Source organism: Protopterus annectens, chromosome 2.part2 (assembly GCF_019279795.1).
Source record: "Protopterus annectens isolate FY-2018-M chromosome 2.part2, PAN1.0, whole genome shotgun sequence".
NCBI classification, from domain to species: domain Eukaryota; kingdom Metazoa; phylum Chordata; order Ceratodontiformes; family Protopteridae; genus Protopterus; species Protopterus annectens.
In genome coordinates, this window is record NC_056730.1 from 463,762,818 (window position 1) to 463,788,922 (window position 26,105).

Below are 26,105 nucleotides of genomic sequence, written 5' to 3' on the forward strand. Positions count from 1 at the left end.
TGCCAAAATTGTTAAATATGGATCAATGTGGTTTTTTTGAAAGGAGGCAAGCATATGGCAACATTAGTAGAACAATGATGATCCATAGTGAAGCAGAATGTAAGAAAATACTGCTGTTATTGGTGGGCCTTGATGCAGAGAAAGCACTCAACATTTTGTACCTGATAAAACCAGAAAATAAAATATCAGTGCTATGGAACATGCTGAGACAGTTTCAAGTTTTTTCGGGATATAAAATTAATGAAGACAAAAGAATGGCTAAAGCTGTAAACTACGTACCCACTGGTTCAACAATACTCGTATTTCTAGAAACATGATAAAATAAAGTGTTGAGGGGTATACGTTAAAAGGGATTCTGTTATGGCAGCTAAGGATATGTGGGAAGAAAATAAAAGAGAACACAAAAACTGAGAAACTGGAAGCTTGTGTTTACAGATATGGACTGCAAAATATAAGCAGTGAAAATGTTTTTAGTCCCTTTTGTTTTACATACAGGTCAGGCATATTTTTATCAACCAGAGGAGAAGCTGTGTATAGTAATTAATAAAGAATTGAAGGACTGTATCTGGGAGGGGAAGAGGGTGAGGGTCAATTGGGATAAGGTGATCCTTCCAATAGAACAAGCTGGTCGAGTGGGATAAGGTGATCCTTCCAATAGAACAAGCTGGCTTAGGATTACCTGATTTGAAGGGATATTTTAGAGCTACAGAGTTAAAGCTCATGTACATAATAGAAGCAGAAAGCTATAATTCAAAGTGGAAAAGGGATGATGATGAAGCAGGGTAGAAATTCATGAAATAAGGAGAGAGAGTGGGATTTTGGATGCAGAACCTTAAGGAAAATAACAGCTATTAAACTAGCAGAAAGTATTCTAAGAACTAAGCCAACACGAGAATGGAGAAAGAAGATTCTGATGATAAAGATGACTGCAATTAGGGGTATGGAGAATAGGTAAAAAGGGGGTTGGAATTTACTTGAAATAACCTGCAAATGAACCAAGGTGTTGGTAGCAAATAACTAGACAGGAAAAGTAACAGAATGAGAAGAGGCCAGGAAGATACTTGGTCTACAGGTTAGAGATTGGGATTGATACCAAAGTATAGGCAAATAGAAAGGGATAGGTGAACTACAAGTGAGGGACCTGCCCTGGTAGAGTTTTTAGTTGAATCTAAAACAGAAGCTGCTGTTGAAAAAGGTAAAAGCATAGCTAGTTCAATTAATGCCCTGGGCTGGTAAAAGCACTTCACTGTAACTGTAATAAGCTGTAATTGATCTGCTTACTACAGTTACACCTACGTACCCCAGCAAAAAAAAAAAAGAAAAAGAAACAGACATGCCTTCTACAGCTCACCAACCAGGTGGCCAGATGGGTCTACTTCTGCTCATTGAAAAACATTTTTTCAAAGAAGAGAAAGCTGAACCCACTTTAGCGAAAGTGCACTTAAACTAAAGTGCACTTTCACGAACACCGGTTCACCAAATCAGGAAAATGACACACTAAAAACACATTTCTACAGGGGGCAAGGCTCTTTGTGCCCCCACCCCCAACACTCCTGCTACTTATATATATATATATATATATATATATATATATATATATATATATATATATATATATATATATATATATAAACTACTGTGGGGAAAAGGGTATATTTCCTTATCCCCACTGTACTGTGCTTCAGTTGTACCATGTTTCAGTAAACTGGTGTTCACAAAAGCTCACTTTTGCTAACATGAGTCCGGCTTTCTTTTTGTTGAAAAAATTATTTTTCGATAAATAGAAGTAGACCAGGCCAGATGCATGACATACCCCTACCCCCCCATTACAGCCATACTGGTCCCGTTTCTGTGCCCAGGCCCAACCTTCCTTTAACATATTTTTCTTGGAGGGGAGAGCATTTCTTCTTTTAAACTGTAGCAAACAGTTTCTACAGTTTATACCTGCCTGCATGGAGTGACTCATGTTTTAGTTTTACAAAAAATTATTTTTAAATCATGGCAAACTGCTTGCTACAAATGTAGCAAACAGCTTTTCTATCTAATACCCTGACTACACAGAGTCCTACCGAGCTCATACTTAAGCTTTTTTAAAAAAATCTTCTGTTTGAACTGTAGCAAACTACTTGTTACAAAAGCAGCAGCAAACAGTTGATACAGTTTATACCCTGCTGGCTGCTCTCTACTTGTTACAAAAGCAGAAGCAAACAGTTGATACAGTTTATACCCTGCCGGCTGCACAGAGAGCTACAGCAGTCAGATTTTAGTAGAAAAAATGTATTTATTTTTCTTTTTTTCTTTTAAATTGTAGCAAACTGCATGTTACAGTTTATATCACACACATGGCACTACAGAGCTCAGGTCTGACTTCTTTTAAGAGCTAGTATTGCATTAAAGAGCGGTTGGGATAGCATGACTGCACCCCCCCAACACTTTGCACTCGGGGCAGTTGCTCCTCTTGCCCTGCCCTAGCTACGCTATTGAAAAAACGAATTAGTAGGGCATAAAAATATTGCACGATAACTATAGGAATCAATCATTCAGTCAGAGGAGGTTAGAAAAGATCAGGAATAGAGACTGGATAAGCAATTCACAAGGAAACAATGGGAGAACATATGTATGGTTTCCAAACAAGCAACAAAGTCTAGAAGATTTAGGATTTTTGCTTAAAGTGTTTGCATAGGTATTTTAATATCCCAAGTGGACTCCAAATAATTTTTTTCTCAGGTAGATGGCAAATAATGGAGGTATGATGGGGAAGAAAGAGGTAACTAGGAACATATGTTTTTGGCAATGCAATGATGTGGCAGACTTTAAAAATTCCTTGCAGGGTACTCTCTGTCAAAAATATTGGGTGTGGGTGAGTAAATGGGTGTGACTAAGGAAACAATTTTATTTTTTGCCGTGGGATATAGGATCTGAATGCCTAGACACAGTAAAGTCTTGGTAAATTAATTCTGGTGTCTGCCAAAAATCAACTACTAGAAAATGGAAATCAAACTCTAAACCAACTGTATTTGAAATAGTGAATACTGTAACAAAGATATAAAAACTGGAAGTGGGATCTTTAGAAAAAGGTAGGAGCAAAGTACAGAGAAAAAATGGAAATTGTGGGAACAATACATGCAAAATAATGTTTTGGAGGAGGAGTGAGGTTTTAAGGGAAGGCAGAAATTGAGCAAATTATATAATGTTGGATTGACAATAATTGTGAAAGAATGTATGTGACATGTAATGTTTGTAACTGTGAACATGTCAACGTGGTTTGTTTTCTTTTATATAAATGTATGTTTGCCTACATTATAAATGGTAATTCAATAAAGGTATTAAAAATATATTCTAAAGTAAAATCCTTTGCATTTGTGTAGTGCAGGCACTGGGTCTATGATCACTGCTTCTACAATGGGATGAAGCAGTGGGGAAAACAGCTACTTCTGGTCTGGTGGGTGTGGTGAAATTCCCCTGAAATGGCATGCCATCTTAATACAACAGAGGAAGCAGTATCAGTGGTGCAACGGATAGGTAGCACACTCGCCTATGGTACAGAAAGCTGTAGGTTCTACTCCCACACCAGGTAGACTGGTTGCTGATAATGCAGTGCAATAAATAGGGGGCACTACACTCCAGAGTGCACCATCCTTTGGATGAGACATGCTTGAGTTGGCAGTTGCCCATATGGATATTAAAGATCCCAAGGCACCTACTGAAAAGAGTAGAGAAAGCTTCCTCGATGGCCTGGCCAAATTTCCCCTAGTAGTATAAATACTACCTTGGGTCTCCCCTGAAAAGAGGTTACTAGCCTAGTGGGACTAAACCGGTCAACAAAGAATAAATTAAAAAAATAAATAAAAGTAAATACATTTTTCAAGACTGTATCTGCACATTCATGCACACCTCTCAAAGCAAGTTTTAAATTCTGAGTCAAATTATAAAAACTTCATTCATATAGGACTTTTGTTCTACAGGTAAGGATGCAGCAAAATCATCCAAACTGTATGTATATTGTAAAACAAATTTCCACATACAGCCTTGATAATTTGACATTCTAAAGGTTAAATTATTAGAAAAATACATTTATTTGCTCTGACAATTTAACCACTTTCCCTCTTCATTGGGGGATACTGTATTAGATGAAGCCAAGGGCTTTTTATCTGAGCAGCAGCTAGGGAGACCAGATCTGGGTCAGCAATCAAATGAGAAAGGAGTCCTGCCATATCCAAACAGACCCTGTATTTTCTCTTTGCCTTAGTAGGAACTGCTGATATACTGGTGTCCTGCAGGCACTTTTACAAATATCTTCAAATTGGTATCTTGTCTTCTACAAGGCCACATACTCTGTCTAGCTCTGGGGTAGTTGTCAACAGCTCCCAAGCAAAAGTATCGCTAAATCTAGCAATCACCTGGGGAAAAGTCAGCACCTGTTTAAACTTAAGTTCAAGCTCACCTTCCAAAGAATCACAGTGTCCGGACTCAGTGTCAACTAGGGAATCACCACTGCCCTCATCAGATTCCTCAGCATTCTCTACAACAATAGAAAGGTCTCAAACCAAACTAGCCCAAAAGCCATGCACGGGAACACAACCACTAGAATTAGTTGTCAGCAGAACACTCTTGGCCAAGGAAATCACATCGGCCTTATGAACATATATAATCTGATTATCAACTACACGATAAAGCTTCTGTTTCTTTTTTGTGTAAACCTCACTACAAAATAAAATATCTGGGGACAGAATATTATATCTGGCATGGGGTCTCTCACCCCAGACTACTCCTGCACCTAACGGGTTTGGATTTCCTGTACCTGTGCCAGGTACTGGAACAGTCCTTGAGGATGTATCTAAACCCTTTTCCACACTAGCCAGCAAAGCTACATTACAGGGAAATAGGGAAAAAGGTTAGTAGTTTGGGGCCAAGCATTGACCCCTAAAGAATTAGTACCCATAGGCTGAGGCATAATTTTCTTTTTCTTTTTTTTTCTTTTAAGGCATAACCAAATTTGACAGGGGGAGTATCAGAGTTAAGATTCATTAAGTCAGGTGAGAGAACACCAGCCAGAATAATAAACTGTCAGTACCAGATAATGTATCACAAAGGAATTTAAAAGTTTCTAGTGATAAGTAAGTTCCCACACAACTATATAAAGAACTTCCAGTATACAAAGTCCAAACACCAAAGCAACCCATGTGCTAAACCAGTATTAAAAAAATAGTTCCACATACCACATCTGCAGTAAAATTGAGATCCAATATTAAAAACACACAGTGCAGAGCCATACATACAGTAAACAATGCTGAAAAACTCCAATTCTGCAATATTTTCTTGTCAAAAGATGAGATTAAAGTAGAGTAACAACAGTACGGTAAAGAAGCCGCGGTGGTGCAGCAGTAGCTTTGTCGACTCACAGCAAGAGGTTCTCCCGTTCTATTCTCAGCTGGAGTGCCTTCTGTGTGGAGTCTGCACGTCCTCCCTGCGGTCGAGTGGCATTCGAAAGACATGTGTGAATGGGCGTGCCTTCGTTGAAGGTTGGGTGTCGGGCTGGTACCTCGGCAATGTAAAAATCGACTGCCAATCATTAGCGGACTGGAGTTCTGTTGTGGCGACCCCTAACTGGGAAAAGCCGAAAGAAAAATAACAACAACAGTACGGTAAAGACAGAAGTGATTAATTTGCACGCCTGACTACACAAGCCAACCCCAGACACACTACACTTTATTTGCCGCGGTGGTGCAGCGGTTAGCGTTGTCGCCTCACAGCAAGAGGTTCTTCGGTTCGATTCTCAGCTGGAGTGCTTTCTGTGCAGAGTCTGCATGTCCTTCCTGTGGTTGACTGGACTTTGAAGACATGCAGGTAGGTGCGTGAGTGTGTTTGTGCCTTCTGTGAAGGTTGGGCGCCAGGCTGGCAGCTTGACACTGTAAAAATCCACTGCCAATCAGTAGCGGAATGGTGATCTGCTGTGGCGACCCCTAACCGGGAAAAGCCGAAAGACTTCTGACAGAAATACTGAAAAGTTTTCTCAAAAACAGTAAGAACAAACATTTGTCAATAACAGAAGCCAAATGGACACTGCTACAAGGATAAATTCCCACAGGAATTACTGTAAACACTAACAGAAATAAAATATTCAAATAAACATTTTAAATACACATCGAAAGATGGTAATAAATCTAATAATAAAATCAGAGAAAGGAGGTCTCTAAATGGGGTTTATCTGAGCAATAAGACAACAAAAATCAAAACTGAATCCTGTGAAGAGTCAGATGACTTTCTTTGGTTAGCAGAAAAAGACTGAACACTTACTTCCTGTGACAGCTGAAAGCTTCCCTCTCAGGATATGCTCAGTCAGTCAGACATCACATGAAGAGAGATGGAGAGGAGTCTGAGCTTTTGAAAGTTGGCAACTACTGGGTTACCTTAGTACATAACCCAAAATGCCACTGAGGCAGTGGGAATGATGAACATCTGTAATACCATAAAGTTTGGGAAACAAGACCTCTCACACATCCCTCACAAAGACAATGCCTCACCCCCTCCAATCAGACACCACCATTACTGACCTGGGCACCTTTGGAAAATTAACTCTCCTTTGACCACCATATACTCACTGTCATTCAGAACACTTTCTACCTCCAAACTACTTACTAAGGGCATCTCTTCTTGGCTAAAATATGTTTGCATTCTAGTCTACTCAACTCTTTTCAGGCCCATACATGAGTACAATGCACTGTTAAGTAAAGTATCTCTCCAAACACCTCACCCAACCTGAAAATTGAAGTGATTTCTCATACAAAAAAAGAACATGTGCATAGGCTTCTAATGTTACCCAAAACATCTAAAAGTGTTATTTCTCTCTCTTCCCTGTCTCCTTCAGATGCCTATAAACAATATATGTCTGGCCTAAAAAGCTGTAAGTGAACCAACCCTGCATGACCTACTACCTATCATTAAAACTGGTAGCATCACAAATACAACATCAAGAGATCTAAATCTATATTAAAATATAGAGAGGACATGTTGGCATGACAGGTATCTTGCCCAAAGAATTGCACTTTTCAGGAAAAAAAAAATCCTGCTTTCTGTAAAACAAAGCACATCCCTCGCTATCTTTATATCTAACTCTAAATGGCCGGAAAACTGTAGACGTACCATAGGCCTAGTCCCATCCCTTACGGACAGGGTCATAAGTAGTCGGGTGTACCATTGTGACTGCAGTGGTGTGGCGTAAATGGATTATTGCCTGGTAACCCCCTATAAACATACAAGTCTGTCTTTATCAAAACTTAAATTTTGAGATTCTTAAGCCACATCTAATAGTCTAAAGATTTAAATGCCTATCTCACACCTATAAAAATGGCTCCTACAGTAAATCTGTCTTCAAATATGTTAATACGGAGTCTGTAACTATACAAATAACAGTAAGTATGTTAAATCAGCTACAAAAATGTCAGTTTTGTACTATGACTGCTCTCTGGACCTTAACCAATGACACTGTGTAATACAGGCAATGGCAACCTCTTCAGAGCCCTATTCATAGACTACACAAAAGCCTCCGATCTAAAAAACAATACTGTCTAGTCATCAAATTACTAGAAAATGGCATTAACTAAGAATCTCTACAACAGGTCAAAAACTTTTCAAGAGACAGGCACTTCAAAGTCAAAATTAAAACTTCGGTCATATGTGAATCCACGTTAAACACACGTGTATCACAAGGTATGACTACTGACTCCTTTGCTGTTTTCCATAGATATCAATAAGCTACTGTATGACTTTCCACATCTAATTCTTACAGAGTGCTGACAACACAATCATCTATCTACAATCAAAAACTTGATGAAGTTAAATCCCAGCTCCAATCAGACTTACTCTCCCTCCAGCACTGGAAAATAAACCATAAACTAATTCTTAACCTATCAATAAAAATAACGCTGTGTTATTTGAGAGCTATCAAAACTTATCAAAGATAACCAAAGACATACACAATGTATACATGAAGCAAAACAAAATAGAAACTGTCACCTCTTTTAAATACCTTTGAATCTGACTATACCAAACCCTTAACTTCTAACTCCTTATAGAGAAAACTAGGAGCAAAATCAATTCTCTCCTCTTCTAAGCAAACCAAACCTCAGAATATCATACAACCCCAGCTAAATCTGCAATAGACAAATAAGTCCTCCTGTACCAAGCAGAAGGCCTTTTCCTCACTGCAGATACCCCCCCAAAAAAAACCCAGAACATTCTCCAAGCCATTACCAGAAAAATGTGTTGTTTCATCATTAAATCTCCTGCCAGTTAGCACCACTGCCTTACCCTATCCAAAGGCAAGTGGCTCCCCATAAAACAAACAGCATACCTATTAATTGCAGCCCAACTCTTTAAACTAATACAACCAGAAACATTCCAACCTTTAGCAGTCACTCCAATAGAAAAAAAACACCCTAAAACCTCAGTGGCTACTCTCACATACCTCCCACACTTCTGACATCTTCAACTAAACTTCATCATACCAAACTCCTTCTCCACCATAAACTCCATTATTTGACAGTACCTCCCCTTATACTTAAAAGAACTGCTCATCTACCTACCCCACCTTCAGAACCTAATTAAAAAAATACCTACACAAGCAAGTTCACTGCTTCTGCATAAAACAATGGGCACCATACTAAATACTGGATCTCCTTCCCTATAACTGAATTCTTTACCCACTACTTCCTCTTCACATTTACAATCCAAAGACCTAACAATGTACATATTGTACATACTGTAAATGCCTATCATATATACAAGCACTGCACTCACTACTGTAATAACTATTAAATTTCATATGTTATCTCATCCAACTGTAACTTTTAGCTCTCCTCATGTTACTACCCACAATATTGTATTCGCTGTGTTTTAATTTTGATATGTTATATACTGAACTGTGTTTTATTACTGATATGTTATTTACTGTACTGTTGTATTAACTGTGACATAATCACCTGGACTTTGTCTGAAAATGGTCACGTTGATCAATGCACTGCCCTGGTAAACAAAGTTAATTAAAAAAAAAAAAAAAAAGGGGGTTCCGAGTGTCTAAGGTGACTGATCAAATCATCTTTTTCAAGCATCACAGCTAAACAGCAAAGGTTAAAAAGTGTCTACAGTCAAAAAAAGTCTTATAGGAATTTATTATGGGTAAGGGACTCATATGCCCATTGAAAACGTGGAATGCTGCGTGTCTTTACAGAAACACTACAGATGTTAGAGCGTTAACAATGAAAGGATATGCAGTAAGGTCTTTATAGGACATTGTGTACTTCATTTTCTAGCAACTTTTTCACAAATCTAAATGCTGGATTACTGACTGCAGATCACAGTTCCCTAATACGCATTTTTTCACATTTCAGATGCTAGACAATATCACTGCCAAGAACAAGCAAATAGTGAGTTTACATCTTAGACTACAAAATCAAGTTATATTAAGATTAAAAACATTATACATCTACTCCAGTGAAGAAAGGAAAATATACATGAGTGCAGTACTAAGAAAGCTGTGAAACTGTAATAATGGAGTAACAAGTGTAAAGACTAAACAGGGATTGTGTCAGGTGGCCGTGTGCCTCACAGAGAAGAAGCCCTTGCTGGGCACCAGATGATCCATATTCAATCAGCAGCAAGGTGCTAGAGGGGCCCCAAGGGGGTGAGTGAGCATCCATCCTGAAGTGAGAAAGACAGCCTAGAATTGCTGCAGTATGCAGTGTACAAAATCTGGCCAGCTCCATCCTGTGTGAGTGGTGAGCTGTAAAATTTGGTGGTGGGGGTAGTATATGTACAGAAGTATGCATGTACCTCAGGGGTAGCATATGTGCAGAAGCTTGCATGTGCCTCCTAAGGGCAGAAATTGTGGAGTTGGCAAGCCTACCTCAAGGGGATAGGAGTTAGGGCACACTCCACAACAGCAATATGGTTTTGTGCCAGTATCCTCTATCTGCTTGCCATCTTTGGACAGGGATTGGGTTGAACCTGTAGGAGGTTAAGGCAGTACTAGTAGACCTGATGAACAAGGACAGGAGGTGCGGGCAGCTGATGGTCAGCTGCATGGAGAAAAAAAACAAGGAATGTGTCTTCATTATGTTTTAATACAACATAACAAACATTAACCTCAGCTCCCTTCACTCACAGACTGTCCCAACAGAATGTGTCTCCTCTGAGACAGTACACCTCATCTGACTGTGAAGTCACACAGACGGTCCACAAATAACACAACTGATGATTATCTTTTTCATGTTCCCCCAAAAAAATTCATGCCACTCCAGACCAGCCAGATCAGTGACTGTTTAACTGTGATCATTTAACAGCGATGGTCATTTTCACGCATAATTTGCCACCCAAATTCACACCCTAACTCAAAGATAGCCACTATTTGTGAATACCAGTAACAACTGGTTGTGGTGAAAGTAAATTAAATAACTGCCACTGTAATGTATTTCAGCTTGTTGATCTCTGAAACATACACACTCCCTTCTCAGACAAGCCATATAATGATTGCTTAAGAGTGATTATGTAACTGCCTTTGTTTAACTAAGTCACACCCTACCTGAAAGATAACTACTTTCTGTAAATACTAGTAAAGGTTGATTGTGACAAAGTAAAAGAAACAATGGTCATTGTAACATATTTTATGTTGCTGCTGCTGTCTGATGCACACACTACCCTCCCAAACAAGGCATATAATGATTGCTTAAGAATGATTATGCAACTGTCTTTGTTTTCATACACTTCTTGTCTCCCCACTGCAACTTGAAAGGTATCACTGTTTATGTACACCTTTGATGTTTGAGTGTAATAAAATGAAATAAGTAATTGCCAAGGTAACATATTTCCATCTGTATCTCCCAAATACATACACTACAACTCCTTCATAGGCCACATCAACAATCATTTAAAAGTGATCAAGCAAATGTCTCCCTGCTTACCATCCCTAACTGTTTGCCTCTTGGATGTTTCACTGGGATCAAAGAAAAGGAAATAATGGTCACAACTGTTTCTCACTGGTAATACAAGAACCACAACTGCAACCCTCAGAATTCTAGACAGAACGTGCAAAAAGGAATAATGTACTACATCCACAGTTGCAGTTAATTCCAATAACTTTGTAGTAATACACTTATATACAACAGACTCTTAAGTTAATAAGTGTGTGTGTGTGTGTCTCTCTCTCTCTCTATACATATATATATATATATATATATATATATATATATATATATATATATATATATATATATATATATATATATATAGGTTCATAGGTTCATACTAGGCTATCTGCCCTAGGGCATTTATAAGCCTAGCCAGAGTGTGTGTGGCTTTCACCACCCCTTAGGATGAGAATACTATACCCATTAGTTTGCTGTGCCTCTGTCCAGCAGTGATGCAGAGATGATTCCCGGGGTAAACCTACGACCTCCCATCCACTCATCAAGATTTCTCTTGAACAGAGTCAGTGAGGGGCTCTGCCTCACATGGACTGGGATTCTGTTCCATAGTGTAGGGAGTCTCTGGGTGATGAATCTGTCCCTCCAGCACGTCCTATTTATATCCGTGTTGAGGTTTAAGTCTCTTGCTCTCGTGGCTCTGGTGGATTTGGATTTTTTGAGGTGGAGCATGTCCATTAATTCCGGGTTGGACATGGCCTTGTATGTCAGGCACAGATCACCTCTGAGCAGATGGTATGTGACTGAATAGAGCTGGAGTTTCTTCAGTCGGGCATCGTATGACATATGTTTGAGCCCCTTTATCCTTTTGGTGAGGAACTTTTGGGGTCTTTCCAACAGCTGCAGGTGTCGGGTAAGGTACATTCCGAATGGGGCGTTGTACTCAATCATTGGTCTGATAAGTGAAGAGTACAGGGGTACAATGACCTCTCCTGATCTGGATGTGAATCCCTTCATGATCAGGTGGGCAATGTAGAAGGTCTTCCTAACCACTTTGGCAATGTGAGCATCAAAAGAGAGGTTACTGTCAACTTGGGTCCCCAGGTCCCTGATAACTTCTTCCGTGTTTAATGGATTACCACCTATGTGGTAATTAGGGGTTAACTTGTTTTTCCCAAAGGGTATGACTATACATTTTTTGGCATTTAGCTTAAGGCCATGGCTCTGGCACCAGTTATCCATTTCTATGAGACCTCTCTGGAGTATATATATATTTATGTATGCATACACACACATACATACATACATATGCATATGTGGAAGTGGTGTGGGAGAAGAATACCCCCCCCCATGTCAGCAGTAAAGTGGAGGCAAAGCCCTATTGCAAAAACACTTTAATGGAATTACACTGAGTTATGGCATTCACTGTTATGCACACTTTATTGTTCATACTTACAGGATTCAAAGACAGGTTTCACACTTTCAGTAACAAACCTGAAACAGCACTGCATTTCATTTTATTGATCTCATGCACGTACAGTTTTCCTAAATGGAAAACCATATCATCTGTCTAAAAGTGATCATGTAATTTCCATTTTCTTTCATGCACAGTCTGTCTTGGTACCTCTCAATTGTGTTTGATTCTCAGACATAAGACCCTGAACGTAATGAAGGAAAAAAGAAGTTATGTCTTACCATAATGTTCCATCTGTGTTGTCAGTCTTAACTAATCCTTGACTGTGGGCTCGGAACCGACTCGGACGTTTATTTCAGCTCATGTCTCCCAAAACTCTTGAACTAGACTCTACCCATAATGCTCCTCTGTAAATTACTTCAGATCGAGTGTGCCTATAACAGTGACAGACAGACAAGAAGCAACAAATAAGAGACTAAATCTGTGTCCCTACTATGAAGACAGTCTTTAGGAATATTCGGTCCACTAAGAGTCTTAGGCAGGGGAAGAGGGGCAAATGTAAGGGTTAGTGAAGATCTACAACACAGATGGAACGTTATGGTAAGATGTAACTTCTTTATCTGATGTTGTCAATCTTCACTTAATCCTAGACTGTGGGACAGAGACCCTAGCTACCTGAATCTTGGGAGGTCTCACAAAAGAATATTCCTGAGCACCATCAAACCGAATGATGCATGCCCCCTAGAGACCTGGTCAGTTTGTAATGAGTGATAAAGGTATGAGGAGATGATCATGTAGCTGCTGCACAAATGTCATCTAAACAAGCTCTAGCATGAAAAAACTGAAGAAACTGCTACATCTCTAGCTGATGAGCTTTCACAGGATGTGGTGGTTGAAGTCCCTTTGAATGATAAATAAATGTGATACAATCCCTAAGCCATTTAGTTAAGGTAACCTTCAAAACTGGGTTACCTAAAGAAAGTGAGTAAAAGGCGATAAACAATTGACTGGCTTTTCTGATATCCTTTGTTCTGTGAAGGTAATAATATAATTGCCTGTGAAACGTCTAATAAGTGTAGACAGTACTCTCTCTATTGGAGAAATTAGGGAAAAATGCTGGTAGGTGTAAGGTTTGATTGATATTAAATTCTGAAACAACCTTTGGCAAAAAGGAAGGATTAGTCCTGAGAGAAACCCTGTCCCTGTGAAATATTAAATAGGGGGACTTGCAGGATACAGCTTGAATCGCTGATACTCTTCTGGCCGAAGTGATAGCTAGCAAAAACAGTTTTCCAGGTCAAAACCTTTAAGTCACAAGTAGCTGAAGGTTCAAAAGGGAATAAGGTGAGAGACTGTAGGAACAAGGGTAAATCCCATGGAGCGATGGAGTCTTTAAAGGGAGGCCTTATTAGCATTAGGGTTCCTTTCAAAAAGGCCTTATATAGTTTATGAGACATAAGTGAAGAACAATCAAAATCAAAATGGAAGTTAAATATCGCAGCCAGATTCACTTGAATGGTCGAAGCTGAAGAGCCAAACTCATAAAGAAAAGCCAGAAATTCTAAAACTTTATCCACAGGAGCCGCGTAAGGGTCAATATTAATGTCAAGCACCAATCTAGCAAATTTTCCCATTTATTATGGTACAGCTTTCTAGTTGAAGGGCTGTGATGAGCTAAATTGATTTGTTGGACCGGTGAGGTAAGGGAAGAAAGCCTGGCAATCATGGGAAATGGAGAAGCCATGCAGTGAGCTTGAGATGCTGGAGAGTCGGATGAACCATTCCTTCTGGGTGAGATAACAGATATGGAGCTGGGTCCAGAATCCAAGGTTTCCGAAGTAGGTGAGGCCCGATGAAGGCGAACCAAACTTGTCGAGGTCAGAATGGGGCAATGAGGATTATTGTGTTCTTTGACCTCTTGGCTTTCTTTAGAAACTGACATATCAGAGGAATCTGGGGAAAGGCATAAAGAAGACCAGGGGGCCAATCGTGGAGAAGAGAGAGTCTCTGGGTGACTCCCCTGGAGGGGGGATTAGGACAAAGAAACTGCTGCACTTGTTCAGAGGGGATGCAAACAGGTCGCAGCAAAGTTGGCCTCAGTGCCAGAAAATCTTTTCCGCCACTGCCGCGTTGAGAGACCACTCTTGAGGCATCAGGATAGTTCTGCTCAACTTGTCCACTAACACACTGGAGCTCCCTAGAATGTGTGCTGCTGTTAGAAAGCGTTTGGAAGAAATCGCCCATTGCCAAACTCTGAGGGCTTCTCGACAAAGCAGATAAGATTTGGTTCCCCTTTGTTTGTTGATGTACCAGACTACCAACATATTGTCTATCTGAACTGCCACTGTTCCCAAGTGGAGGACATCTTGAAATGCTTGCAACACTAAGAGCACTGCCCTCATCTCTAGAACACTGATGTGGAAATTGGCCTCCATTTAGGACCAAGTACCTTGGACTGTCCTTGCCAGATAATGCCCCCCAACCCTATCTGGGAAGCATCCATTATCACTAAGGCTTGAGGCTGCAGAAGGAGGAATGGATGGGCCAAAAGGATCTCAATGGAAAGGAGCCACCAAGACAGGTCTTGTTTGCAAGGATTGGTGATCAAGATGTGATGGGACATCGGCTGATGGAGTAATGACCACTGGAAGGTCATAAGCCATTGGAGAATCTGCATGTGATATCTGACCATGGGAACTAGGGTACTAGAGGCTGCCATTGACCCTAGCACCTGCAGGATGAGTCTCACTGGAACACTTCTGTTCTGAATAAAAAGAAATTATGTCTTACCATAACGTTCCATCTGTATTGTTGATTCTCATTCAGTTATTACGCATGGGTATCGGTTCCGACCTCGGAACTGAGCCGGCCATTTTACAAGCTCGCGTCAGCTTCAAACTCTTGAGCTAAACTCTTACCCACAATCCCCCTCTCCCTGTTACCTCAGATTGAGTTTGCAAGTCAAAGAAGGCAGAGGCTACCTCTGGTCAAATAACCTAAAAGAACTGGATAGTGAGATCCACTAGAAACCACAGGAGGGGGAAGGAGGGGGGGGGTCATAATGACAGAACAAGGATCAACAATACAGATGGAATATTATGGTAAGACATAACTTCTTTACCTGATATTGTTAATCCTTGTTCATTCCTTATGCATGGGACAGAGTCCCCAGCTACCTCTATTCCTGGGAGGCTCTCATGGAAGGACATTCCTGAGCACCATAGAACCAAAAGATGCTCTTCCCCTGGAGGCCAAGTCCAGTTTGTAATGATTGATGAAGGTATGAGGCGCAGCCCAAGTTGCAGCTGCACAGATGTCATGTAAGGAGGCTCTGGCATGGAAGGCAGCAGAAGTTGCTACCGACCTTGTTGAATGATCTTTCATGGTAGTAGGCATGAGATATTGTGTTGTGTATAAATGAAGGTAACACAGTCCTTCAACCATCTAGCTAATGTGACCTTAGCAACAGCAGACCCCAATCTAGGTCCAGAAAAAGCCAAAAATAACTGGTCAGATTTACGAAATGGCCTAGTCCTGTTTAAGCAAAAACAAATTTGCCTGTGAACATCTAGGGTATGTAGGCAATACTCTCCTCTGTTTGAATGATTGGGAAAGAAAACTGGCAATTCAGTGGCTTGATTAATAGACATTTCAGAGATCACTTTAGGCAGAAAAGATGGATTAGTTCTCAGAGACACTCTATCTCTATGAAAAATCAAGTATGGACTCTTGATACATAGAGCTTGAAGCTCAGAAATACATCTGGCAGAAGTAATGGCGACCAAAAACAAGGTTTTCCATGACAAATACTTGAGGTCGCAAGAAGAGGCAGGTCGAAAGGTGGCATTGTCAGAGCTTGTAGAACTAATGATAAATCCCATGGTTGAATAGGTTCTCTAAAAGGTGGCTTCAGATGATTCACACCTTTTATGAAGGTCTTGCACAATTGTGGGACATAAAAGAGGAATCCTGGACACCCTCATGAAAATTAGAAATTGCAGCCAAATGAATTCTAATGGTGCCAATACACCCGATTGAAAGAGGTCGGCCAGATAGTCTAGTATTGTCGACACTGGTGCTGAGAAGGGATCTACTTGTTTATCTTTCAGCCAACAGGTAAATCTTTTCCACTTGCTCAGATAAGTAATTCTAGTGGAAGACTTATGAGATGCAATGAGAATGTCACGTACTGGTAAAGAAAGATCATTCTGCCTTGCAATCAAGGGAATTGGAGTACCCAATCCGTGAGCTTCAGGCTGTTCAAGTTGGGATGAATCGGGTTCTGTGGATGTGAGATCAACTCTGGGGTTGGATGGAGAATCCATGGTCGATCTAGTAGGTGAGGCCAAAGGGAGGAGAACCAAATCTGTCAAGGCCAATATGGTGCTATGAGGATCACCTTGCTCTTCAACCGACGGGCTTTCTTCAGAAACTGGGGAATGAGGGGAAAGGGTGGAGAAGCATAAAGAAGACCCAAGGGCCAATCGTGGACTAGAGCGTCCCTGGGTGACTGTCCCGGAGGGGGAATCAGGACGAAGTATTTGCTGCATTTGTAGTTGGTGGGGGATGCAAAGAGGTCACAGCAAGGATGGCCCCAGCAATGGAAGATCTCCGCCGCTATCAAGGGATTCAGGGACCACTCGTGAGGTTGAAGAATGCACCTGTTGAGTCTGTCTGCTATCACGTTGGAACTGCCGAGAATGTGCATTGCTAGAAGAAAACGGTTGGTAGCCATCGCCCATAGCCATATCCTCATGGCCTCTCGGCAAAGGGGGTAATACTTGGTTCCACCTTGCTTGTTGATGTACCAGACCACCGCCATGTTGTCTGATTGAATCGCAATTGTCCCAGATGGCAGCAGGGGATGGAATGCTTGCAACACCAGAAGCACCGCCCTCAGCTCTAGAACGTTTATATGCAGATGGGCCTCCAGTTCGGACCAAGTGCCTTGGACTGTCTGTCCCTGACATAGACCCCCTACCCCATCAGTGAGGCGTCCGTGGTCACTGTGGCCTTGGGTTGCTGGGGGGAGATGGGGCAAGACAATTGTGACAGATTGTGTGTCATCCACCAATTTAAATCCTGTTTGCACCTGTGGGTTACTCGAATCATGGCTGAAAGAGGATGCTGAAAAGGATACCATTGGGTAAGCAGTAGCCATTGCAGAAGCCTCATGTGAAACCTGGCCAGGGGAACAATGGTGATGGAGGCTCCCATGGAACCCAACAGCTGTAGAACCTAGTGAGCCGTGGATTTCTCCCTTGAAAGGACTGGAATCAGTTGTTGCTTTATCCTTAGAGTTCTGTGCTCTGGAATAGCAACTCTGCAGTTCTTTGTGTCCATGATAACCCCTATGAATTCTGTTGAGTGAGATGGGGTGAGACTGGATTTTTGCCAGTTTATGGTTATGCCTAGCCTTTGAGCAGCGAGGAGAGAGTATGCCAGGACTTTTTCCAGTAGATGTCTGGTGGGGGCGGAAATGAGCCAGTCGTCTAGGTATGGAAACACCTGGAATCCTTGAAGTCGCAAGTAAGCTGTGACAACTGCCATGCACTTTGTGAACACTCTGGGGGCTGTAGAGAGTCCGAAGGGCAGTACTCTGAACTGGTAGTGACTGGCTCCCGCACAGAAGCGTAGAAATCTTCTTGATGGCCTGTCCACTTTTATGTGGTAGTACGCATCTTGAAGATCTATCGAGCACATCCAATCGTCTTTTTCCAAAAGTGGGAGGATAGACTGTATTGTGACCATCCGGAATTTTTGTACTCTCACAAACTTGTTCAATACACTGAGATCCAAAATTGGTCTCCAGTCCCCGGTTTTCTTTGGCACCAAAAATAGTCTTGAGTAGAATCCGGATCCTATCTGGTCTGGAGGGACTATTTGGATGACTCTCTTTCTTAGCAGCTTTTCTATCTCTAGTGCTGCTTCTTCCCTTTGACTAGGTGGAACATCGGGAAGGTTTTTTGAAGGGGCAGGACAAAGATCAAAGGGAATATGATAACCTCTGGTTATAATCCTTCGTACCCAAGAATCGGTGGTGATGGTTAGCCAGGCAGAAGGGTACAAGAAGAAACATCCCCCAACCACCTCCAGAGGAAAGGAGTTGGGCCGCTCTTCAGGAGCGCTGGTAGGATTGACCAGGAAAAGAATCCCTGGAACCCTGGTTACGCGGATCCCCTCTGCCCGGAAAGGAGTGTCTTCCCTGTCAGTTTCCCCCTCTGCCTCTAGGGGAGAACTCGGCCTGTGTGTCATGGAAAGGACCCTGAGATTTCTTGAACCATATCTTCCCACTCTTTTGGTTTCGGGAGAAAGCACATTGAGGGGAAGAATAATGGACACATACGGCAGAAAGGGACTTACCGTCCTGTTCACATCTGGCCAGTGTGCTTTTAACTTTGGGCCCAAACAAAGAAGAGGCCTCAATGGGAGCATTAAGAAAGGAAGCCTTAAAGGGTTCCACGAAATTGCACAGGCGCATCCAGGCGTGTCGTCTCAAGACAGCAGCTGAACCCGCTGCTCTAGCTGCTCCTTCTGATGCGTGAGATATCATTTGCATAGAGAAGTTAGATATTGATTCAATGGTGGCCAGCTGAGAGGCCACTTTGTCACGGACCTCATCAGACACAGCACCAGCCAAGGTTTCAGAGAGCTCAGAAATCAGATCCTTTTGAAGCCTGGTAAAGTGTGCCATATAATTCAGGGACCTGATAGTAAAGGTCACTGAAGCAAAGGTGCGCTTCCCTATCCTGTCCAGGGCCCGGGACTCTTTGTTAGGCGGATGGACAGTCAGGCTTTCTTCTTCTGCCAGATCCTTTTTTGTTGCGGCCACCACCACCAAAGCATCCACAGGAAGACCTTTGGACCAATGGGGATCCGAAGCAGGAGGGGACAAAATCTTATCTGGCCTCCGGGGAATAGCTTTGACGGTATCAGGAGCCTTCCAAGCACGCTGCACGATAAGTCGGACAAGTTCATCGGCAGGTGGAGTAACCCAGGAGGTAGGGGGGCCGGGCACGAAAAGCCTGCAGGAACAAAGATTGCTCAGTGGTCGGATTAGAGGACTGCCAGTCACCTCTCTGTTTCAGGATTTCGAGGATATCACCAAAGGATACCTCAGAGGGTGACCAAGGAGATCCTTCCCCCTCATCGAAATCTGTGTCTTCGGTGAGAGACTCCTCTGTGGAGTCCATGTGCTTCCTCTTACACAAACTTTTCCGGTGGACCTCCTCAGTGAGAGAAGCTGGAGTACAGCGGAAAAGGGGATTCCTGTGGAAATATGTCCTGAGGCCCTTGCACCCGGTGTCCGCTAGGTGCGACTTGTGAAACCAGTGTACCAGAGGAGGGCGGAGGCATAGACAGTCCAGTGTTGCCAGCAGCAGCAAAAGCCTTCTCCATCAGTTGGAAGGCTGGTTCACCTGAAGAGGAGTGCATGTCTAGGACAGGGGTCACCCCTCCCCTAAGTGGCTCAGCCTGCCGACCCGAAGTCCCTGGATGGCTGTGGAGCAGCAAACTATGCGTGTCACAACTGACATCCTGGGTTGTAGCAAAATTATCCTGCCACGAAGGCAACTGCGGTTCCTTAGTGAGATCCATAAAGGGGACCGCAGAAGGGGAAGACTGTGCTATATCCATGGACTTCAAAGGCAATGAAGGAGGAGAATAAGAAGGGGTCTTTGGAGACGGGTAATCACCTCCCAAGGAAGGATAGTTCCTGAGGGGTGGGATACCCCTGGCCAAGAGCACTTGATCCACAAGACGCAACACATCAAGTTCTGAAAGGCTTCTAGTGGACCTCACGGAGACTGAGGGAGAAACAGGCCTGTCCACAGAAGAGGCAAACTAGGTGCCCTTCTCACCCATCCACACCGAGGACAAAGGTGCCGAGAGAGACTGGACTACGGGTGTCTGCACCGAAGAAGTCATCGGTGCCGAGGTCATGGCCTGCACAGACACAGGGATCGGTGCCGAAGTGGTTGTCGGTACCGAAGCTATAACCGACAAAACTGGAGTCAACAATAAAGGCGTCGATTCCGAGGAAGATCTTGGAGACGAAGTGGTCAAGATCTGCGCCGACTGAATGGTCGGTGCCGATACAGTGGTAATAGTCTGAACCGGGGAGCCCCTCAGTGCCGATATAGGGAAGGCTGCAGGAGAAGACGGAGCTGAGATCACTAATGGAGCCGAAGGCCTCGGTGCTGAATGTCTAGGCACCAAAAGCACTTGGGCTGACTGAGTGAGCTCTGGAGCCGAAACTTTAGCCTTTTAGGTTTTGGTTGGCGGGAGTCTCCAGCCGGGGACGAAGGCAAAGATTTAGCCTTGGTAGGAACATCCAATATTTTCTTATGGGCTCTAGGTGGGGTTAAGGCCTCCAACCCAGAAATAGCCTCTGAAAAGGGAGATTTAAGGAGTCCCTTCAGTAACAGCTTGTTTTTCCTTTCCAACAAGGTTCTATTCAAAAAGTTCTCACAAATAGAACAGGGTGGATCAACAGACAAGTGGGATGCCCCCCAAACAATAAGCGCACAAAGAGTGTGCATCAGAAGTAGGTAGTTTGTGTCCACAATCAGAACACCACTTAAACCCCGGACTACCTTTCTTATCTGTCATGACAGCAAATTAATTAATAGAAAAAGGTACCAGCAATGGTACAAAAGAATACCCGAAGGTATGAGAAAAAAAAAAAAAAAAAAAAAGAGGAGGATTACCAACGATGGTAAAGAGAGAATACCTCGCAGTAAAAGGGTAAAGAACAGAGCAGAAAAACCTGAAGAAAATATGTACGCTAGATGGGATAGGGTAAGAGGCAATGACATATAAACTTTTCTGACAGAAAAGTAATCTGAAAGACTATTAAACAACAGATAACTGTATTTAGCTCAAGAGAAGTAGCTTGACATGATCGAATGGCAACGCGGCAAACAAAATCTGAGGTAAAAGGGAGAGGAGGATTGTGGGTAAGAGTTTAGCTCGAGAATTTGAAGCTGATGCGAGCTTGGAAAATGGCCGGCTCGGTTCTGAGGTCGGAACCGATACCCATGCATAAGGAATGAACAAGGATTAACAATATCAGATTGTGGTTTACTTGTGATCTGATCTTTAGTAATTTTTCTAATGGGAATGATGCTATTTCCGTGACCGTGTTTAACAGAGCTCCAATAAATTCCAGCTGTTGTGAGGGTTCCAGGTGTAATTTTTCATAATTTACTGTGATGCCTTTGGTAGTGCAAAGATGAAGGGTGTAATCTCTTGCCCTTACAAGTTGACACCTGGTGGTAGCAGTAATGAGCCAGTAATCCATATAAGGAAAGAATCAAAAACCTAGCAGTCTGAGATGAGCTACTACTACTGCCACGCATTTGGTAAACACCCTGAGGGCTGTGGTGAGATCAAAGGGCAGTGCTCTGAACTGATAGCGACTGGATCCTAGCAAGAACTGCAGGAATCCTCTGCAGCATTTGTCCATTTTTATGTGGTAATATGCATCCTGAAGATCTACATATCACATCCAATCATCTTTTAACCAAGAAAGGAAGTACTGACCATACCGAGACCATCCGGAACTTGGCTTGTTGAACTGACTTGTTGAACTGGCTGAGATCCAAAAATGAGTCTCCAATCCCCTGTTTTTTTGGGCACTAAAAAGAATCTTGAGTAAAATCCAGATCCTTTCTCGTCTGGTGGGACTTCTTGGATGACTCTTTTGTCGAGCAGTTTTTGAATTTTTGTGACTGCCACTTCCCTGTGACTGGGTGGAACGTCTGGGAATATTTTTTGTATTTCTGAATTCATTAAAAAGGGGATGATGTAACCTCTGGAAATTATCCCCTGCACCCATTTGTCTGCTGTTATTCGTAGCCAGGCAGATTGGTGCAGGGGTAATCGTCCCCCAACTACCACCAGAGGAAAGCAATTGGGCCTCTGTTCAGGAGTGTTGGTAGGAGTTACCAAATAAAGAATCTCTGGACCCCTGGTTCTGTGGGCCACTTCTGCCTCAAGAACGGCATCTTCCATTGTTACCTCCTCCTCTGCCCCGGGAGAAGTCCTTGCCACATGAGTCCTGGAAAGGCCCTTGGGACTTTTTGAACCATAGCCTCCCACTTCTCTGGTTCCTACAGTAGGGCCATTGAGGAGTGGAGAAGCAAACGCCCGTGGCAGAAACAGTCTTCTCATCTTTCTCACATCTGGCTAGTGTCTCTTTCACCTTGGGTCCAAACAGGGATGATCTGTCAAACACAGTGTTGATGAACAAAGATTTAAATGGCTCTGCAAAGTCACACAAGCACATCAAGGCTTGTCTCCTGATGGCTACTCCTGAACCCGCTGCTCTTGTCCCTTCAGCTGTGTGAGTAATAAGCCTCATGGACAAGTTGGAAATAGATTCAAGGGTGGCGAGCTTGAAGGTTAACTTTGTCTCGGACCCCTTTAGCTACTGCACCCGTAAGAGTATCTGAAAGCTGTTTAATCAGATCTCTCTGCAGCCTGGTGAAGTGTGCCATGTAATTCAAAGACCTGATAGCAAAAGTTGATGAAGGGTAAACACGTATCCGAAACCTATCTATAGTCCTGGACTCCTTGTTAGGAGAATGGATAGTAAGACTTTCTTCTGCAAGTTCTTTTTTTGTAGCTGCCGCTATTACCATGGCATCTACTGGGATACCCTTAAGCGCAAAGTTGTTCAGCCTTAAGGGCAGACAGAATCTGGTCAGGTCTCTTGCGAATCATCTGGATGGAGTCAAGAATCCTCCAGGCCCGCTGAGTGATACGTTTAATAAGCTCGTCAGTGGGCAGAGATATCCAAGAGATAGAGGACTGGGCACAAAGAGCCTCCAGGTATACCAATTCCTCTGAGGAAGGCTGAAAGTAAGTCCAGCCATCCCTCTGCTTCAGGATTTCTTGGATATCCCTGTAGGAAACATCATCAGGGGGTGACTTAGGGGAACCTTCTCCTTTATCAAAATTGGTATCCTCCATGAAAGACTCTTCGGGGGAGTCCAAGTGCTTTCTCTTGAAATTTTGCTTTGCAGGTCTGTCCTTGGTGAGATGGTCTGGGGAAGTATCCAAAGAGGAAACCACCAAAGTGGATCACTCCTGAGGCTTTTGTTTCCCCTGTCACAGGGATGAGGTTGGAGGAAGCTCTGGTCAAGGGGATAGAGATGATACTTGGCCCAACAGGGATGGCAAGGACTGTGTGTCCACAACAGACAAGGCCTTCTCCATGATTTGAAAGGCCAGCCCCACCCCCGTAGAAGGATGGGAGCCTGGAACTGAAGTAGACTCCTTCAGAACTGTGGTCCCAACTTGCACCAAGGAAGCCACCTGATATCCTGAATCAAGCTTTCGAATGCTGAGGCACCGAGGGGCACGGACAGCTCCAAAAAATCAAAGTCGAACCCTGCTCCCCTGGAACCAGAAACAAAGCCCCCACACCAGGAGGCCTCCAGTTCCGACAAACCAGAACAGCTCAAGGCAATCCTTGGTTCCAGAGAAAAAATTCTAACCACCACCGAAGTAGTCGGAGGCAGGCAGGCCGGTGCCAGGGCTCCAAAGGCTCAGTAGGAGTTGGAGGAGGAATCTGTGACGGTGTCAATGAAGGACTGGTTCCAGAACCAAGCTGGATGGGAACTGAAGGTAGATGTAATCCCCTCGCCATCAGGAGCTGGTTGACCAGTCTCATGATGTCCAATTCCAAAAGGCTCTTAGTGGACCGAATGGACGATGCAAAGGGAGACGTAGGTGGTCTCGGTTCCAGAAACAGACTTGGTGGCCTATCAGCAAAAGGCTCTACTAAAGTTGAACATATAGTCCTTGGTAAAGATATAATGGTAGTCTGCTTCAGTACCGATAAAACCACTGGTACAGAAGCTCCAGATGTCTGTTCCAAAATTTGGTTAGACGTCGAATCATCCATACCTACTGGTGCTGTGGAAGCTGTCAACACCATAGGTTGCTTGGTCAATTCTGAAGGTGGTTCAGTGGAACTTCTCAGAACCAAATCTGGTCACTTTTTTTGGAATGGAAGAGAAAGATGAAGACGATGATGAACTGGCTTCAGTTCTTGGACAAGATTTGGCCTCCTCAAAATCACCTTTTAAGAGTCCTTTTAAGATCAATTTGTTTCTCCACTCAGTCAAAGTTCTGGTAGAGAAACCATGACAAATTGTGCAAGCCTCCCTAGAGGTGGACAGTGCCTAGGCAATAAATACATAACACAGGTCCATCAGAGTTGGGCATCTTTCTTTCACACTTTTGGCACCTCTTGAAGTCAGAGGTGCACTTAGATGTCTTATCTACCACGCTAGAATAAAATGGTGTAGCACAGAAGAAAGCAGACACACACACACACACACACACACACACACACACACACACACACACACACACACAGAGGAAAGTAGAGAGAGAGAGATAAAAAGGTCTCCCTCCTTTTTTTTTTATAGATAGGAAAGGGATAAAAATTACCAGCAATGGTAATAAGAATTACCGTAAAGGTAAGGAAAGGAAAAGTACAAGATAGTACCAACACTTGTATGTAAAAGGCAACCTAACAGTAGAAGGGAAAGGAAGGGGAAAAGACACTCACAAGCGCACTAAAAAGGTACAGAGACGAGCAGGTAGAAATAGAGAAGTATATAGAAAAAACATGGGAAAAATGAGGAAATATAGAAAAACCTACACTAAATAACTACCAAACTCGAGAGGTAGGTCGGACGCGTCTGACACTACAAAGCAGCAAGCGAGATCTGGGGTAATTTACAGAGGAGCATTATGAGTACAGCCTAGCTCGAGTGATTTGGGAGGCGCAAGCTGAAATAAATGGCAGAGTCGGTTTCGAGGCACAGAACGGAGCCCACAGTCAAGGATTAAGTGAAGATTGACAACATCAGATCAATGGTTAGAGTAATATGTCCCGATGTGATGCATTCATACACCTCTATTCTTCTCCTTGATATGCAATAATGATTACTGTCTGAAAGTGACCAAGTAATATCCCCTTACTTTTAGACATTCTTCCTCCTCAACTCTGCCTGTTGAACTCATGTCGATGAAGACCTGGAACAAACTGAAACAAACAATGGCTTCACTAATACACCTCAGCCTGCTGTTTATATACTCATGCCCTACCCAGTCCTGATCACAGTAACAAAATCAAAAAGTTATCATAGCTGTCAGCAGTGTTTACTCAATGATACAGCTGGTGTCCTGCCAGCACCTATGATTTTATTCAGTCTTTAAATAGAAAACTTTTATTGAAGATAAGAGCATCTTATTCTCTGTAGTGATCTCTAATCAAGTGACAAAAGATCACTGGATAAATACTGGAATTGGTTGTTCTTAAGAAGTGATTTAAAATTCTTACATCACAAAGTAACAGGAAAAGGGACTGGTTAGCTGTAGCTTGTACTTATATAGAGGAGTAATATGCCAATAAGCAGCCCAGCGTTTCACTTTCAAGAAGGACATTTTATTCATTTTCTGTAGAGCAGGGCTTGCTAACTGGCAGTGTGAACATTGGATATAAGTGATTTAGTCACTGCTGATGTGATACTCTGACTCTATGTACTAATGGGAAAAAAGGAGCTGATGCCTTAGATTAGTTACACTGACAATACAATTAACATATTAATTAAATAAGTAAACATAAAAATGTCCATATGGAGGAAGATTGATGTTTTTAATCACATTTTTTATTATTTTAAAATAAAAGATACACAAAAAGTAACTTATTTTGCTATTGGCAATTCTTGTCTGCTAATGACAAGATAAATTAT